General features: G+C 31.9%; 1 long non-coding RNA gene across 2 annotated transcripts; it reads left to right on the forward strand.

The window, feature by feature from the left end:
* The first annotated feature begins 14,242 nt into the window (after positions 1–14,242).
* LOC145053123 (uncharacterized) lies at positions 14,243–16,536 on the forward strand. 2 transcript variants are annotated; one of them, XR_013684354.1, is made up of 4 exons: positions 14,245–14,520; positions 14,758–15,255; positions 15,387–15,825; positions 16,343–16,536. It is a non-coding gene; the product is annotated as an uncharacterized LOC145053123 (long non-coding RNA). The 2 variants fall into 2 exon arrangements; XR_013684353.1 differs by having other exon boundaries at positions 14,243–14,520; positions 14,758–15,825.
* The last annotated feature ends 3,310 nt before the right edge of the window (positions 16,537–19,846 follow it).

Below are 19,846 nucleotides of genomic sequence, written 5' to 3' on the forward strand. Positions count from 1 at the left end.
ATGACGAACCTATTGTCGCTAATATGGCAGGTAGAATAAATACCAATGATGATGATTGGGTTGTGCATATAGGTGCCACCGACCATATAACCCACCAAAGTCACCTCCTTGACAAGTTATTAATAAATAATAATGAAAGGCTTGTCACTATTCCTAATGGGGAATCAATCCCTGTAAAAGGGAAAGGAGAGATTACTTTCAAGGGTGGAATCAACACTAAAGGAGTTCTTTTTGTTCCAAATTCTAAGTGCAACCTTTTATCGGTTCGAAAACTCTCGAAAGATCTTTATTGTGCAGTAACTTTTTTCCCTGATTTCTTTGTTATACAGGATCTAAAAACGAGGAACTTGATTGGAGCGGGTGATTGCCATGGTGGTCTCTATTGGATGAGGGGAATAAAGGAAGAAAGAAAGGCGATGGCGGTAACGATCGATGCATGGCACAAACGTCTTGGGCATGCATCCAACATAAAATTATCTCGTGTTAATTTTCTTAAAGAAGTTTCTTCAAGTTTTAGGAACAAAGTTTGTGATTCATGTAATAAGGCCAAACTCACTCGATTACCTTTTCCAATTAGTAGTATTAAAACTACCAATTGTTTTGAATTGATCCACTGTGATGTTTGGGGAAAATATCGGAAACCATTGTTGACAGGGGCAAATTACTTTCTTACGATTGTCGATGACTATAGTAGAGCCGTTTGGGTATATTTACTCAAACACAAAAACGAGGCGAGTACTTGCCTAATTGATTTTTACAACATGGTAAAAACGCAATTTGAAAAGGGTATAAAAAGAATTAGATGCGACAATGGTGGAGAGTTTGTTTCAAACAACATGAACGAGTTCTATAGAGAACATGGGATTGTCTTGGAGACCAGTTGCCCTCGTACCCCGCAACAAAATGGCGTAGTCGAACGAAAACATAGACACCTTTTGGAGATCGCACGAGCCTTACGTTTTGAAGCGAACCTTCCGACAACCTTTTGGGGGAGTGTATCCTTACGGCTACCTACATCGTTAACCGATTACCTTCCAAAGTCATAAATGACAAAACTCCATATGAAATCCTATTTGAACGATGTCCCGAATACGATCATATGCGAGTTTTCGGATGTCTCGCCTACTACAAAAACACCGAAACAAATGGAGATAAATTTGAACCAAGAGGAAAACCAGGGGTATTTTTAGGCTATCCTCCCGACAAAAAGGGGTAGAAAATTTGCGACCTTGAAAAAGGGAAAATGGTGATGACGCGAGACGTAAAGTTTATCGAAGACTCTTTTCCTTTTTCAAAAATAGAAAACTTTTAACAAGAAATTTTTGAGTACTTGAGGCCTACCCCACAATATGATGAAGCATATGAAGTTGTCGAGAATGTGGAGACAGGGGGAGATTCCATGCAAAGTGATGAAGAAACCAAATGCATAGTATGGAGGAACAACTTGAAGAAATAGTGTAAGAAGAACAAAACATGGAAAGTAACACAAATAATAATGATGTTCACATGGGCACTAATGAGGAACCCCACATCAACCAAAAAGAGTCTATTGGAGGAAGACAAAAGCGACAGAAAGCACAACCAAAGCATTTAAGTGATTATCAAGTAAAGCTTCCCCTATCCATCAACCACATGCAGCCTACCTCCAATCAAGAGTCCTCGACGGTACATCCTTTATCCCATTATGTTTCTTTTGAGCATTTTTCTAATACTCACAAAGCATTTTTGTCCGCCATCAATACCCATGATGAGCCAAAGTCTTTTCATCAAGCAGCTCAAGATGAGAATTGGAAAGAAGCCATGCAAAAGTAAATTCATGCTCTTGAACAAAACGGGACGTGGACCCTCGAACAATTACCGGAAGGGAAGAAAGCCATCGACTCAAGGTGGGTGTACAAAATCAAGTTCAAACCGGATGGGGAGGTAGAAAGATACAAAGCGAGACTCGTCGCAAAAGGTTTTACACAAATAGAAGGAGTGGACTATCACGACACATTCGCACCCGTCGCAAAATTGGTAACATTAAGAACACTTCTAGCCATTGCCGTGAAACGAAGGTGGGAGATTCAACAACTCGACGTGAATAACGTGTTTTTACACGGAGACTTAGGGGAGGAAGCTTACATGAAAATTCCTCAAGGGTTCTCAAAGAAAGACGAAACAAGGGTATGCAAACTCAAAAAGTCCATCTACGGGTTGAAGCAAGCATCTCGGGATTGGTACTACAAGTTCACTAGATCCTTTATTAGCCTCGGTTACAAGCAGTCTAAGGCTGATCACTCTTTGTTCATTTATAAAAATGGTGATGCATATGTAGCAGCCCTCATATATGTAGATGATGTAATACTAGTTGGAAATGACATGAGATGGATTGAGAGAACGAAGTCTTATCTTGACGAGAAGTTTAGCATAAACGACCTTGGCCCCTTGAAATATTTCTTGGGCATCGAAGTGGCAAGAACATCCGAAGGGTTAATTCTCAGCCAACATAAGTACACGTTGGATATCCTTGAAGACAGTGGATTAACGGGATGCCGCCCCAGTTCGTTACCCATGGAACCAAATCTGAAACTGGATAAAGGAGAAGAAGAAGAAGAGAAGATAGACTCAAGCCAATATCGAAGACTCGTACGACGCCTACTTTACCTACAAGTCACTCGCCCAGATATAGCTTATTCCGTAAGCATTCTAAGCCAATTTGTTGGAGACCCACGACGCGTCCACATGGAGGCTGCCAGTAGAGTTTTGCGATACCTTAAATCTACCATTGGCCAAGGCATTCTCTTACCAAACACGAGCGACACCAACCTTGTAGCCTATTGTGATGCGGATTGGCTTGGATGTCCCCTTAGTAAACGATCAAGGTCCGGTTATGTGCTTCTATTAGGGGGAGCTCCAATATCCTGGAAATCGAAGAAACAATTCGTGGTGTCTTGCTCCTCGGCAGAAGTGGAATATCGGGCAATGGCCATCGCGGTCAGCGAGATCATATGGGTTCGTTGGCTGTTGGAAGAACTTGATACTGCTGTGGGTGATCCTACACCGTTGCTATGCGATAACGAGGCAGCCAACCATATAGCTAACAATCCCGTCTTCCATGAGAGGACGGAGCATGTTGAAATGGACTGTTATTTTGTCCGTGAACGAGTTGGACGCAAAGAAATAGTGCCGGTCCATATCAATTCTAAGCAACAGGTCGCCGAATTACTTACCAAACCGCTTGGCTCCCGTTTACTACAAACATTACTGGTCAAGTTGGGCATTCGAAACTTACATGCACCAACTTGAGGGGGAGTATTGGAAACCTTTTAATTTTCATTATTCACGGTCAATCGTATATAGTCTTTCCTTTTTTATATTCCTTAATTATTGGTCTTTCCTTGATTCAAGGCTCTAACAATTGTATAAGTAAACTTCCTTTTTGATAATGAAATTAAGCTTTTGGTATCAATCTCTTTACTATGATGTTTCAAAATGATTATGATGTTTGATAACGACCGAGTACACCGTGAATAATTTAATACTAGCTTGTGAGATTTGTCTTCATTAAACCCTTCGGGTTGTCAGTAAATCCTCCCCGGAAGTATAACCAGAGTCTCCTGGAGGGAGAGCGTGGAATTTGTGAATAGATCTATTCGAGACTGACAATCCCACACTTTAACTGCTAGCTACAGTTAGGCGGGCATGCCTGGGGTGACAAATTATGGATATCGTCCGACGCCTGAAGAACGTCAAGGAGGTCTCATGTCATATTAGCATGGTTATCCGACTCACAATACGTATTAATATAAATTTTGTTCACGGATTTTATATCTTCCTTAAATCTATAGTTTTATATATTAAAACTACCTACTGTTGTACTGGATGGTGTTCCCAGGGGTTTTCAATCTAGAATTTTATGTATTAAACTACCTACTGTTGTACTAGATGGTGTTCCCAGGGGTTTTCAATCTAGAGTTTTACGTATTAAACTATCTACTGTTGTACCGAATGGAATTCAGAAGTTTAACTAAACTGTCTTTATAAGAAAATATGGGATTTTCTTAGATAACAACTTTTCAGAAAACCAAAGGAAAAATTATCTTTTTACATAAACAAACAGCTTATGAACTCACCAGCTTTATGCTGATTTTTAAACTGCTTGTATTCTTAGGTTCTCCTTAGACAGGTATCCTGCGTTCTTTTGTAGAAGACGAAGCGTATGAAAGTCTCGTCTTACTTTTTTTTAGACTAATGTATCTATAAAACATGTATTACTTTACTTTCAAACAAATATAATGATCCTATGTAATGTATTGTTTTGTGTTTACTATGCTTACTATGTACATTGGTTGTGATATTACATGACGTCCTCCGCCCCGGAACGTTTCCGCCATCGGTTTCGGGGTGTGACATATTATCAATATGCCACAGTGAATAATTTCATGTGACCATTCCATGAAAGATTGTCACTAAAATAACTAGAAGGTGTGTCTACAAAGGGTTTACAGTCACAATATTGGATAAAATGATAGATTACAACAACAAAAAACTTCACCCAATAGCCACACTTTTATGCTATTTCATATGATATAGCCACTAAACTTAAAAGTGGCCGTATGGTGCCTAAAATGGCACGGCCTTCGGTGACACTTTCAATGAAAAAAAAAGTGACTATAGGCATATGGTCACAATTTTTTGGTGTGATCATAACCCATTTTTGTACTAGTGAAAGTAGCATTAGATTTTTGCCTTTTTCAATTGATGAACATGATACAGATTGCAATCGACTGTTTCAACTTTTAAGCACCAAGGTTTTGTTTTTTAGAAATGAGTAAAACATATCATTTGGTTATTTTATTTTCTTCCATAGTTTTACATATCTAATGTAAATTTATTTGATAATTTATTTAGTTTATGTTAATAAATGTAAATCTATTTAGTTTATCGTAAATTTAGTTTTTATATATAATGTGAATTTATTTGGTAATTGATCGGTTAAAGTATCAATGTTTTATATTAAAGACCACAAATAGATTTTTTTTTTCAAAATATAAAAACACTTTCTCAAAAAATTATAAGACATTACTTGTATTTTATATTATGTCTTATCTTTGCTTAATAAAATTAATATTATACTTGTGTGAGATTATTGACAAGACGACCCATCAACCAAAAAGGTTTGACATGTTTGTTTTCTCACATCATTTAAGTGGACACATGGTGAGTTTTAATTCTGGATTAGTTACTTTACTAAAACTATGAGTTTTGTGTATTAAGCTGTGATTTTTGTGTTTTAAACTGTAAATTGATTGCATTAAGCTGTGAATTTTCAGTTAAAATTATGAATTGACTATATTAAGCTGTAAATTTCATGTATGAAGCTGTGAATTTATTGTATTAAACTGTGAATTTATTATGTTAACCTGTGAAGTTTATGTATTAAACTGTGAATTGAATGTATTAAGAGTTTTAAGTTGATAGTATGACATTGAATTTATACATTTTGTGTATTAAATTGTAAGTTTATTGTATTAAGCTGTAAATTTTGTATATTAAACTGTGATTTTTGCGTTTTAAGCTTTGAATTAACTATATTAAGCTGTAATTTTTTTGTTTAAAATATGATTTGACTTTATGAAGTTGTGAATTTTATGTATTAACTTGTGATATTTGTGTTAAATTATGAATATTTTATGTATGAATTGTATTAATTTCTTGTGAATATACTTAGTTTTTTGTTGTATAAAAATGTAAAAGGTATTAGCTTTTATAATAATTTTGCATTAAACTCTAAATAAGTAAACTAATGGGTTTATTAAATTGTGAATATATTATTTCAGTTGTGAATCAATAATTTTATATACAAATTTGATTTGGAAGAAAAGATGATTGCGACGGTGGCACAGATGGTTGGTGGTGATGTGTGGTAGTTGGTCATGGTGGTGGTGGGAGAGTTTGAGTTTGACTTCTTTAAATATGTGAATTAGTGTATAATGGAGTGTATCATGTTATGTTGTGAATTTTATGTATTAAACTAAAAATGGACTGTATTAAGAGGTACATTTTATATTAAAATATGAAAGAAGGTATGCAACAAAATATTGAAATGTGTATTAGTGAATTATTATGTTTATTAAACTGTGAATATTTTATATACACGATATATTTTTTTTAAGAAATATACAATTTAGAAAAAGAAAATTGATTTTTTCAAGACATAATTATATTTATTTTTACTAAAATTTTGTATATTTTAGCTAGAAAAATAAAAAGTATTACAAAAAAATGGAAGATACAATGTTTGTTCTATTAAGATGCTAATACGACCAGAACAATGTCACTGAATTTAATGTTAGTCCGGCGTCGATCGGGCTACGGTTCGATGGTGGTCCAATGACATATGACAAGTAGTTTTGTAAAGTAGGGAATGAAAAAGTCTGCTTAATACAATAAAAATGTTGGATTTGTCCAAAATGCGCTTAATAAAGACATTTTAAAAAAAATGGTTCGTAGGGTTCTCACTCTTTTTGGGTTCTAATTTGAATTATATATATATATATATATATATATATATATATATATATATATATATATATATATATATATATATATATATATATATATGAGAAAAATGAATATATGGTTGTCATGTATGTAATATTATCTATAGAACCATCAAAATTGACTTCATTTTGATTAAAAAACACAATTTTCTTTCATTATTAGCTTCTTTATATTGCTTTTCAACTCATATTATTTTTTATTTCGTAATTCACCCCAACATCTATGTATTTTGAAAGTGTTTTTTTATTAGACATTTAGTAGGTTTCATAACTTCCTCCGACACCTACCTTATGTATAATTGCATGGTATTTCATGATGGGTTATGGAAAGAGGTTTATTGGGTTTTTTAATGAACACTTTCAAGCTTTCACTATATGTTTATGTATCAAATTTCAATATGGAGACCTATAGGTAGTTGGTAACTATTCTTATACACGGTTTGTAGTGCAAAATTAAACATATAAAACTCCATAAACAATATATACAATGTATTGAATAAGCTCTAATAGAGGATGCAAGAATGATGGTAGAGATAGTTGATTGTAGAGATCTCGAGATTCAACCTAAGTCATACATTTCTCATTTGCCGCTCTAACGCTCTAAGGTACCGACAACAGCAGTGTATGTGTAATCATAAATGATTATACATGTATGTCTGTTCACTGAGTACTCATATATGATTATCATAGTTGATGGCAGAAACAGTGGTGGTGACAGAGGTGGTAGTAGTATAAGTGACGGATGTGACAGTGGTGGGGTCGGTTGGTGTCAGAGGTGGTGGTTGTGGTGGCAGTGGCGGTTGTGGTGGTGGGGATGGCGGGGGAGGAGAAATGGACGGACAACGCTATATAATCATTTATGATTATAACAGACCTGTCACGCCGGTATGCCAGAGGGTTAGAGCGGCAGACTTGAAATATGTTGATGAGGTTATATCTCAAAATCTCTATTTTATTTTTAATCTCATCGGAACCTACCTCTATCTCTCTCTTTATATATATATATATATATATATATATATATATATATATATATATATATATATATATATATAAAGAAAACCTTTGGTTTTTTTACAACATATCCACGTCATCTGATTTTACTGGGGTTGGTACATTGGACTCCATACAATGGGCTATCTACGATACTATACATCTTTTTTTGGGCTATGGGATTGTCTTTTACTTTCTTAAATTGTCAAATACATCCATTATATTAATTTGGTTTTAACAAATATATAATCTATATTTTTTTTCATTACAATAATATTAAATAAATAAGATTATATTTATAATATGTAATTATAAGCTTTTGTAACATACATTATTGTGTTTTAAAATTTCAATATGTATTTAAATTTTAATATGAATTTGATAAACGAACAAAAAATTATATTTATAATTAATCAATATAATTTAATATATAACACAATATTATAAGTGTTAAATATTACATTTAAATAATAATTAGTAGATAAAATAACTAGAAATGTATAAATATATAAAATGAGGGATTAAAACTGACAACTCAAAGTTCATCCCCATTTTGAGGGAAATGAATACTATAACACCATATTTGGTGTTATACTAGTCATTTACCCCAAAATTGGGGAATAAATGAGGTAGAGTTGGAGAGGAAAGGGGAAAGAAATGGGAGGAAATAATAAAGAATGATAGTGGGTTGGAGATGCTTTAACATACAAATTTTTTAGTACAGTCTTCTCATCTTAACCTTTATCTCACAAGAAATTGGCGACCTCTGCTTCCCATCCCGGAAGGAACCTTCTGGTATTCGACTATTACACTTAAAGAACAAGATGGAAACCTTTTGTTATTTGGCTATTACCCTTGAAGAACAAGACAGATACCTAAACCTTCCTCTTTGTTTGTCAAGCACACCGTCTTCTTCTTTCTCTACAAACGAATTTATCATATTGTTTGCCCAAAAAACAAAAATTCTAATCCATCTACCAGTTGTCTTGCTACAGTTGCTTTATGTACAACATCTAAGGCAGTTTTGACGCTACGCATCTACATCATTCCCTCACCTAGAAAATCCATTTTCTGCTTTTCGTTGAAACATGTTTCTCTCTAATTTCTTTTTAAGGTATGTTTTCTTAATATCAACCTTCTCGATACGAGGTTATTCTGTAACAAATTTGTTTGCTTTTTCTAACCCTAATCGTTCCACCATTTGCATTTATCGTTCCGCTTGGTTCAGTTTTTTTCTTTATATACTTTTAAGGGATAATGACTTGAAAGGGTAACAAACTTTCGACTTTGTTCACATTTAGTCACTAAACTTTTTTTCGTTATCTATTTGCCACTGAACTATTGAAATTGTTCATATTTTACCCTTATGGCCGGTTGTTACCGGTCATAAGGGTAAAATGTGAACAGTTTTAATAGTTCAGTAACAAATAGATAATGAAAAAAGTTTAGTAACTAAATGTGAACAAACTCGAAAGTTCGTTTCCCTCTAAAAAGTTCAATGACTAAATGTGAACAAACTTCCTTTTGAACTATGTTTTAGCAAATTATTTATTTTTGTTAAATTCTAGCAACATTTGTTGATGAACAAATCTATGAAATAAAAAAAACAAAAACCCCAAAAAATATATTAAAAAATACGAAAAACCGAAATCAAAATAAAAAACCAATGGTTTGGTATTTTCCAAAATAAAAAATCAAAATTTTCAATATGATTTTGGTTTTACAAAAATGCAACTTTCGAATTTTCATATCTAAATCTCTCCCCCCCTTTTAATAATCAAAAAAATGATAATAAAACCAAAAAGGGAATGAGAAAGTGCTTAATTCAGAATTTTTCTATCCCAAACTCCCCCTTAACACATGACATACATATTTTGCTTTAATCCGGAAAATCCAAAATTTTGGGTAGAAATTATCAATTTCAAAATTCTGTCAAAGGCGGTCGGTGAACGAAACTAAAAATTGAAGAGTTTTTGGATTTTCTATATTGAAGCAAAATGTTTATGCCATGTGTTAAGGGGGAGTTTTGGATAGAAAAATTCCGAATTGAGTGTTTTCTCATTCCATTTTTGGTTTTATAATCATTTTTCGGTTATTAGAAGGGGAGAGATTTAGATTTGGAAATTCGAAAGTTGAATTTTTCATATTATGCGGACTTGAAGACCGAAGTGACCTCGAGTATTTGAATTTTATGAAATGATTCGATTGGAGATTCGGAAGTGATTTCGGTTAATGATAGGTTTGGAGTTATTGAAGATTTTTGGAGTGTGCATAAATGCTGAAAATTTTGGTAATTTTTTGGAGAATGAGAAACTCCTAATTACCTTTTGATGCTCGGTTGGTATGGTCTCACATGTGTCATGGATGAATTGAAGATTTGATGCTCATCTCTACATGTGTCACATTTGAGGCTCGGTTCGTGAAGTTGCTCAAGTTTGGAAGATTTGAAGTGGGTCATCCATTCCTAACTTTGAGGGGGAGAATGTTGGGTACAGAGTTATCCATGTATGACTTTGTAAATGGTTTGACTTTTGTAAACTCACTTGCATGTGGTAAAGTAGCCTTGTGACATGAAAGAGAGAGAGAGAGAGAGAGAGAGAGTGTGTGAGCCATTGGTTTTTTTATTTCAGTTTTGTTTTTTTTTAATATATTTTTCGGGGTTTTTGTTTTTCTATTTCATAGATTTCTTCATCAACAAATGTTGGTAGAATTTAACAAAAAGAAATAATTTGCTAAAACATAATTCAAGAGGAAGTTTGTTCACATTTAGTCATTGAACTTTTCAGAGGGAAACGAACTTTCGACTTTGTTCATATTTAGTCACTAATTTTTTTTTCATTATCTATTTGTCACTGAACTATTGAAACTGTTCACATTTTTACCTTATGACCGTTTACAACCGGTCATGAGGGCAAAATATGAACAGTTTCACTAGTTCAATGACAAATAGATAACGAAAAAAAATTTAGTGACTAAATGTGAAAAAAGTCGAAAGTTCGTTACCCTTTTAAGTCATTATCCCTATTTTTAATCAAATGGGTCATCAATCAAAGTAAATCAAATTTGCATCGTCTGTCGGGTCTAAAAAATGGAAAAAAACTCATGGATTCTATAATTTCTTATTAAATCAATAAATATATATCTACTTTATAATTCCAGATCATTAATCAATCACTTGATGCGTTGTAGTCTCATATACTCGCCACGTTCTCTAATACGACTCTTTCACCGTCCTCTAACACCGCCTGTTCAAAAATTTAATTTATATCTTTCACTAGTTCATAACTCGTGAGAACCATGGTTATAAAATTAATTAAACTTTCATATTAAAAAATCAAAAATATTAATAAATTATTTTAAATAAATTATTACTTAAAAGATATTCGTTTTAGTTATATATAAAATTATAATCGTTGATTTAAATAAATACGTGCAGTTATATCACCTTATAATCCATATAATTTTTTTTTTATTTTTAAATCTAATTTTATTAATTTAATATAATTAAATGAAAAATTTTGAAATTTGAAATTTAAAATTTAATGTAATGAGGGTGCAAATTTAAACTTTGAAATTGATAATTAATATGTTGACAATTGGGATTATAGAGGACATATAATATTAATGAAGAATTTTAATATAATGATAAAATAAATCTATTCATTTATTAGAATAGGAAGATTTATTCTACCTTTCCATATACGCTCCAACCACTTGCATCTTTCATTTCATCTTCATGTCTCCCAACTTTCTTCCTCTTTCTCTCTCAACCATTCTTCCTGCCATTGAAGACTCAGTCGATCTATCCTGTACTTCAAATAAAAAAGGCGAGTAGTTTTTTATTTATAAATTCAATGGGCCTTAATAACATTGTCCTACTTTTTACTTGAAGGTTTCAGTTGTTGTGAGAAGAATTTACTTTGTTTTTTAAGAATAATATATTGTTCAATCGATAATTAATTGGAAGTTTACCATGGTTGGATATAAGAGAAAATTTACAAAATGTGATAAAATATACTCCGTATGTGACTAAAAAAGATGGTCAAAGTACTTTAAATTTTACTATCTCTGTTTATGTAGAGAATAATGATGCTACAAGATTTTATAAGAAAGAGTATGGGAGAAGAGCAATTCTAATATGGAAGGGTAAAAGAAGTAGATCCATATGTTAACATGTCCGGTTTACGTGAAACATTGACCGTTAGGTTAAAATAGTTGAATAATAGCACTAAAAATCATTCCAGTTCTTCAAGTGAAACATCAAAAAGTGTAAAAGGAAAACATAAATGTAAAAAAGGAAGAGAATTACTGAAGTTTATTCCTTCTGTTGCTGATAGACTTCCTAATGTTGCAAATTGTTGCTATTGTGGTGCTATAAAGTTTTATTCAAAAACAAATTACATCGGGCTCAGATGGTTCTAATGTTTTATCAAATAATGAACCACCGTATGCACGACCTTTTATGTTCAATGTCATAGGAAGCAAAAATGTTTAGACCATATGTAAGATCATACAATAATGTATTTTCATTTACTTCAATTCCTTTGGTGTTAAAGTAGACAAAGCTCTTGCTAAGAGAAACAAAGGAATTTCCACATTCAGGGTACAAGGCTAAGTATACCATTTCATAAATGACTTAGTGCCTTAGAATAATAGCTCAAAAAGTCTCCCGTTGTACTTTCACAATACTGAGCATGAAATAGAAAATCTCATTTCCACTTGTCCATGTTTGTCGGAAGATTTGATTGGAAAATGTGTTAAATATCTTGATCAAAATCCTTATGCTCGCTTTTTCAGATATTTAAGAGATGTTCCTGTTTTGGATAATTATAAGATTATTCTTAATACAATCCGCGGTCAGGATCAACGAGTATATAAATAACCATAGGTTTCACAAGTTGCAACGATCTGGATAAATGGAGAAGATAATGAGGATTATGGTACTAGAAGTATTGAGGTGAAAACGCATAACAATGAATCTAAGAGCGTTCAATACTATTTTGGTTGTTATGACCCTTTACATTGCCCTTTGATGTTCCCATTCGCAGAGCTAGCTAGGTTGGCATCAAGGTATTCTTAAGAGTTAAGAAGAGTGAAACTGACAAGAACAAATGAGGAAGAATTATTTCCGTAGCTAAGAAGCTTATTTCCCCACAAAGTTTTGTAAATACAGAAGATTTGCTAAGCATGGAAGAAAATAGTAAGATATATTCTCCTTAACTACATTAGTTGTATTTCACATAATTGTAAATTATTCTCTTTTTCTTTTGCAATATTGGGAAAGAAATCTTATAACCCAAAGTTCGTTTCAGTTAGAGAATATTGTGCTTACAAATTAGAAATAAGTCCCTGTGACAAGTCTTGCTTTATGAAGAATGCTAGGGAAGTCATTCACCATCATAGCCAAATTTTGTAATCACTTCAATAGCTATGTATATTGGTATATATAGATATATACATCTAGCCTACTCATACGCTAATATATCTTTTGTAAAGCACCAAAAAACAACATTCTACTATGCAATGAATGTGAATATATATATATATATATATATATATATATATATATATATATGTGTGTGTGTGTGTGTGTGTGTGTGTGTGTGTTAGACCCGAGTAGAATACCCTTACTCTTGACATGTAACGCATCATGCAATATATATATATATATATATATATATATATATATATATATATATATATGTGTGTGTGTGTGTGTGTGTGTGTGTGTGTGTTAGACCCGAGTAGAATACCCTTACTCTTGACATGTACGCATCATGCAATATATATTAGACCCGAATAGAATACCCTTACTCTTGACACGTAACACATCATGACAATGGGTTATCCTTTGGACGGCACTTGGAATTACCTAGTGTGAGTGTGTGTGTGTGTGTGTGTGTCTATATATATATATATATATATATATATATATATATATATATATATATATATATATAAAGGTTGTAAAAAACGTTCGACGTTAGCTAGTCGGTGGCTGGGGTTAAGAGATTAATCAGTTATTTAGAGATTAATCGGGGACCATTAACTGGTAATTTGTTGAGTTTTAAAAAATTAAATAGGAGTAATATCATATCAAAGTTTGTAAATACCAGTAATATGATAACAAAATAGGTTAATATATGATTAATAAAACACTAATCATGCCTCAAATAGTTTCCATTGAGATAAAACTTTTTCAAAATGTTTCACTCATTATGTATGCAAGAATTAATCGATAGGCGCCCTTTAATCACTCGAGTAGCGCCTAAGGATTAATCGGGACTTAGTCGGGATTTTTACAACAGTGATATATATATATATATATATATATATATATATATATATATATATATATATAGAGAGAGAGAGAGAGAGAGAGAGAGAGGAAGATTCATTTGAGAACTCATATATATATATATATAGAGAGAGAGAGAGAGAGAGAGGAAGATTCATTTGAGAACTCATAGGTTCCCGAGAACCCGAGAGCTAAAAGTGAAACATTAGATCAAAATTTTTAACGACCTAGATCAAAGATGGCATAATTGTAATTAAAAACAACTTCATTGGTAACTTAGTCTTTTAAAATAAAATCACAGGGTTATATTGGGTATGAAAAATATAATTAGTAATTGTTTTAATTAATTTAGAAAACCATTTCTTTCATTATTCAACACCGATTCTTATCTTCTCTTTCTTTCTCTCTCTCTCTCTCTCTCACACACACACGCAAGTCTTCATCATTGTTGCTTCGTGTTCACGGTGGTGGTGCCTCTGCCTGGGAAAGCATCGACAAGAGATTGAGAGATCCTCCAGTCTCTCCTTCGATGATCAGAACTACATCGGTGTGCCATTATCTCCGTCGATGATTCTCTAGCCTCCCTCCCCTCTCTGCTAACCATCGATAACAGAGATCTGATCCACCTGTATCCCTTCGAATTGATTTCTACGTCTGCCTTTAGGCCTTCATTTTGACTTCAAGGTATGTCTCTCTTTTCCTCCGCCGCTACCCTTCGTCAGCGCGTTTGCCATTTATCCTCTAAAATATACGACTACAGAACTCATCACGGTTCTAATTGAGAAATCTCGATTGTAGAATTACGTTTCGAGTTCTGATAATTACACAATTCCACATTATCACCTGAACTTCTATTTCTCTTTTTCACTGTGGTTAATTTGGAGTTATATGGACTGATTTTTTTTTGTTAACATGATTTAGGTGAAGCCACTGTTCATAATTGAATCGATTAATGCGTAATAAACTGTGATGAAACTTAAAATTTTAGAAATGAGTGTGGTTGGGTTTGATATTGGGAATGAAAACTGTGTAATCGTTGCTGCAAAAAACCGTGGGATTGATGTATTATTGAATGACAAATCAAATCGCAAGACACCTGTTGTGGTGAGTTTTGGTGAGAAGCAAAAGTTTTTGGGTTCTGCTGAAGTGAATACAAGAATCCACTAGTGCAGGATGATCTTAAGTTACTACCTTTTGAAACCAGTGAAGCTTCTGATGACGGTGTTTTGATTCTCGTACAGTACTTGAATGAGAAACACACTTATAGACCTATGCAGATTTTGGGAACGTCGTTTGCAAAATTAAAGCAAATGGCAGAGAAAAACCTTGAAAACCATGTTTCAAGCTTTGTGACCGGGATTCCATCATATTTCACAGACTTACAAACGCGAGCTTATCTTGATGCTGCACATATTGCATGTTTGAGAATAATGCACGATTGCACAGCAATTGCATCAAATTATGGAATAATGCATGATTCCATCATATTTTATGACATTTATAAAATAGTTGGTAGTTTTGTTTAACTGAATATAAATTTAATTTTGTAGGAATCCACAAGTGGATTTGCAAGCTCAGGATCGTGCTCACAAAATTGGGCAGAAGAAAGAAGTTCAAGTGTTCTGATTTTGCACAAAGATTCCTTTAGCTTCTTTCCTTTCCATTTGATTAATAGTTGATATGTTTGTTTGCTATTTTTAGTCGACTATAAACAGTACACTATAGAGGATAAAGTCATTGAAATTGTGGTATACTTACGCTATTATAGATGACAAGGCTGCTCGACATTCTAGAAGATTACTTGATGTTTCGTGGATATTTATACTATCGTATTGATGGAAACACTGGAGGTGAAGATCGTGATGCCTCTATTGACGCTTTTAATAAACCAGAAAGTGAAAAGTTTGTGTTTTTATTATCAACAAGAGCTGGAGGCCTTGGTATCAATCTTTCCACTGCAGATATTGTCATTTTGTATGATAATGACCGGTAAGACATGGATTTTCCGATTCACGAACTACAAATGTGATGTTTGTTGATATTGTAATTAAAAAAAGATTAATAAAACTACAAAGGAGCAAAATTTACATTATATTTTATCTATTAGCTAATTAACCACATATTATTTGTGGTAATTGCTTCTCTATTAAGCTTCATCTTGTGATTCACACGTGAATCACTTGTGATTCACATGTGAACCACTTGCGATTCTTTATTATTTATTTTAATTTGTTTCCTTTTAGCGATTCACATATAATTTACATGTAATTCACATATGAATCACATATGATTTACATGTGAATCACATATGATTCACATGTGAATCACATATGATTCATATGTGAATCGCATGTGATTTACATATGATGTCATAAGTAAATGTGATTCATCTGTGAATCGGATGTGATTCATATGAGAATCGCATGTGCTTCATATGTTAATCACATAAAAATCACATATATACTTTTGTGAGTGTTTTTGCATCAATCATTTTTTTTTCTTTTAGATTTGGAAGAAATTGTGGTGAATATTGAAGAGTTGAAAAATGATAAATTGAAGAAAATAAGGAAATATTGATACGAAGACGAAAATGCTTTGAAATTTGTAGCATTTTTTATTTTTTTGTATTTTATTTTGTATCGAAAAAAATACTTGTACTATTATGTTTATAGATTAATTAAAAAAAATGAGATTTTTTGTGATTTACTTAAGAATATTATAGTATAAGAAATATACATATATGCATTTGAAAAAATATGTATATATTCACCTAAAAATTTACTATTTTTAATAAAAAAAATGCAGTTTTTTCTGAAAAATTGTACTTTTTTTTGAAAAAAATGTAACTTTTTTAGAAAAACTTGAAGTTTTTTTTGAAAAAATTGCAGTTTTTTTAATTAAAAATGCAGTTTTTTTTTTTTCTTTTTTTTTTGAAAAAACTGTAGTTTTCATTAGAAAAATTGCAGAAAAATGTTTTTTTTTAATTGCAGTTTTTTGAAAAAATTGTAGTTTTTTTTAAAAGATTTTTTTTTCAAATATTCATGTTTTCTATAAAAAAATTAAAAAATCTGCATTTTAAAAAAAATGAAAAATAATATATTTTAAAAAAATCTGAAAATTTGATTTATGATGTAAATTTTTAGACATTTATATTAATATATTAAATGACACAAAAAAATTAAACATTAAATAAAATTGGTAAGATAACGATCATGTCCTTAATGAATTACTTTTGATCCAACGCTCCACTTTTAGTTCTCGGGTTCTCGGGAAAATATGAGTTCTCAACCGATCTCAACCCTATATATATGCTTAGGTTATTTTGTTTCTACTAATTATTGTGTGCCTGAATGCACAGATCTTGACCATCGGATGGAATATAATCAAAAGTCATGATTTGAGAGACTATGATATTACAATAGGGTAACATGCACCATATAATCACACAATGTTAAGCATAAGGGTATTTTAGTCAATTTACCTATATTAAAAAAGGAAATTTTTGGGAGTTAAGGGATAATTAATTCCTTTATTTTTAAAAATTTCAATAATTTAAATTAATTCAAATTAAAAAATCCGATTTTAGTATATCAGAATGACAGAATGTCAACCATAAACTAGTAAATATATTTTTGGTTTTATTCTTGCAAAATACATTTCCAATGCACTTATATTTGATAATTTACCTGATTTAAGAATAAGATATTATTCATATACATCCAACTTGGGTCTATGATTTTATTCTTAATATTCATTCGAAGTTAAATACAAATTCATACATATTTTTACAAACTAATATACTTATACATTTTAATATAGTTATATAGATTCTAACAGAATATCATCAAAATGAATAAAATTCTTAAGCAATAGCATTCTTGAATATACAATTATTGAATAAATACACTTGGGCTGCTCATACACTTGATCCTCTTCAATAGTTCAAATAATCAACTTGATCTTCACATATATACTTGTTGTTGAACTCGATTCCAAATATTTCTCTAGTATGATCAATATTGAATTCCTTCTCCATGCAATTCTGAAAGAATAACATACATTAGTCGTTAGTATTACCAGTTAAACAAATATACTTGTTGTTAACAAACATTCTCAAAGACATTCTAACAGAATTTATTTATATAAATAAATTCTAACAGAATACATTACATAATGCACTTAAATCATAGTCTTTTCTTCTATATCCATAAACATTCTAAAGCATGTATAAATGTATTCTGTCAGAATTACTAGCAACACATGTTTTGTGTAATATTTATATTCTCATAGAATGAACATGTGTTTGCATTCTGATATGAAAAAAATTAAAGAATAAAATTCCGAGTTCATTCTTAGAGAACAATCATTGTAAAAGAATAAAATTAAAGCTTCCCTACCTTTTTTGGTTGTCTAGGTTTGATCAATTTGTAGGATTACATGTGAAGAATATTTAACTTCTTCATTCTGAAAGAATAGTAGCCTTCCTCAAACTAAAGCCTTCTTTATTCTAAAAGAATATTGCCCTCATTCTGAAAGAATTTACAGGTCAATTCTTACGAAAATGACATTTTATGAGAATAACATCGGTAAGAAAGATTGAAATTACAAAAAACGCAATAAGCTAGTTTCTCAAAGAATACCTACAAAAAAAAGCAATAAAACCTATTATACAAATATCACCTGGAAATAATTGAAATTACAATGTCTTTCACAATTGAGTGATAAGATAAAAAGTTGTAACTCCACCATCAAGTTATTTATTTTCTAGAAATTGCTCATCATTGACTTGTAAAAAATGTAACAGTGGCCATGTTTTGATTGTTCATTGCATTGGTGTTGCACATACACACGAATTTACATACCATTTTGATTAAACTTAATGTCAAAAATAGGAATTAGTAAGAAATAATAACATAGGTCCTTTTTTCATCGATTTGACTATGTAGAAACAAAGCATATTTAATCTAAGTCTAGTCTAGTATAAGAAGCTCTGTTGATTCTAAGTATACAAATATTAATATAAAGAGTCTAGTGGGGTTGTTTGTGATATATTCAAGAATTCACTCCTAACATAAGAACTCATATTCAACATACAAAACTAATAAAGTCATTAAATCCAATAGCTTTCGTTCTATTTTCCCCAATCATACAATTGTGTTCAATACCACTAATATGGGCATATTTAGTTATAAAATTCATGCATTATCTTAATACTTTATGTTTTTTTTTTTGTCTCATTTAATGAACAAAAGGTGCTTAATTAGTTTATAATTTCATTTTTCAGCAACAATTACATGCTCGGGTGGAAAATGAAGCGGAACTAGCAATTGGAGGCTTGGATCTTGGATTTTGAGGAAAGAAGGATGTTGTTGGACAGCTTGACCCCTCGTCAGTATTTTGGCCATATCTCATGAACCGTAACTCCGATTGACGAGATTCAAAATGTTCTGAAAAGTAGACACAATTTCGGACGACTTTCGTGTTTTGAGAAAATGATGATTCGAAACGTACTCGACGAGTAGGGTCGATTACTCGCCGAGTTGGTCAGAAGTTTCGCGATTCTGGATGCGCTGACTTGCCGTGCACGGGTTTTAAGTGACGGACTCGCCGAGTAGCCTCTGTTTTGTGAAAATCTATATAAAGGGACTTTCAGATCGATATCATAGGATGGAGAGAAACCCTAGGAGGCTGAGAAACGATTAGAAGTGCTGCTAGGTCGTGAGGGACTAAAGAATCAACCCTACATTCAATTGTGAAGAGAATCAAGACAATTTTGGTTTATTCTTAGTAACTTTTTGATTTGAATCATGTTTACATACTTTGATTTCGTTTTTGAGTTTATGTTTACTGCAATCATGAGCTAAAAACTTATTCTTCTGTTAGGGTAGACAATTTTGTGAACATGGATTGATTATTTGAGTAGGATTAATTTTAATTGGTAATTATGTTTAGTTAAGCTTGTTAAAGAACCTTATGTGTTGACAATAACTATTCTTCTGTTAATAAATCA

The sequence above is a fragment of the Lactuca serriola genome, chromosome 5 (genome assembly GCF_051521515.1).
Source record: "Lactuca serriola cultivar US96UC23 chromosome 5, Lser_US96UC23_V15, whole genome shotgun sequence".
Lineage (NCBI taxonomy): Eukaryota > Viridiplantae > Streptophyta > Magnoliopsida > Asterales > Asteraceae > Lactuca > Lactuca serriola.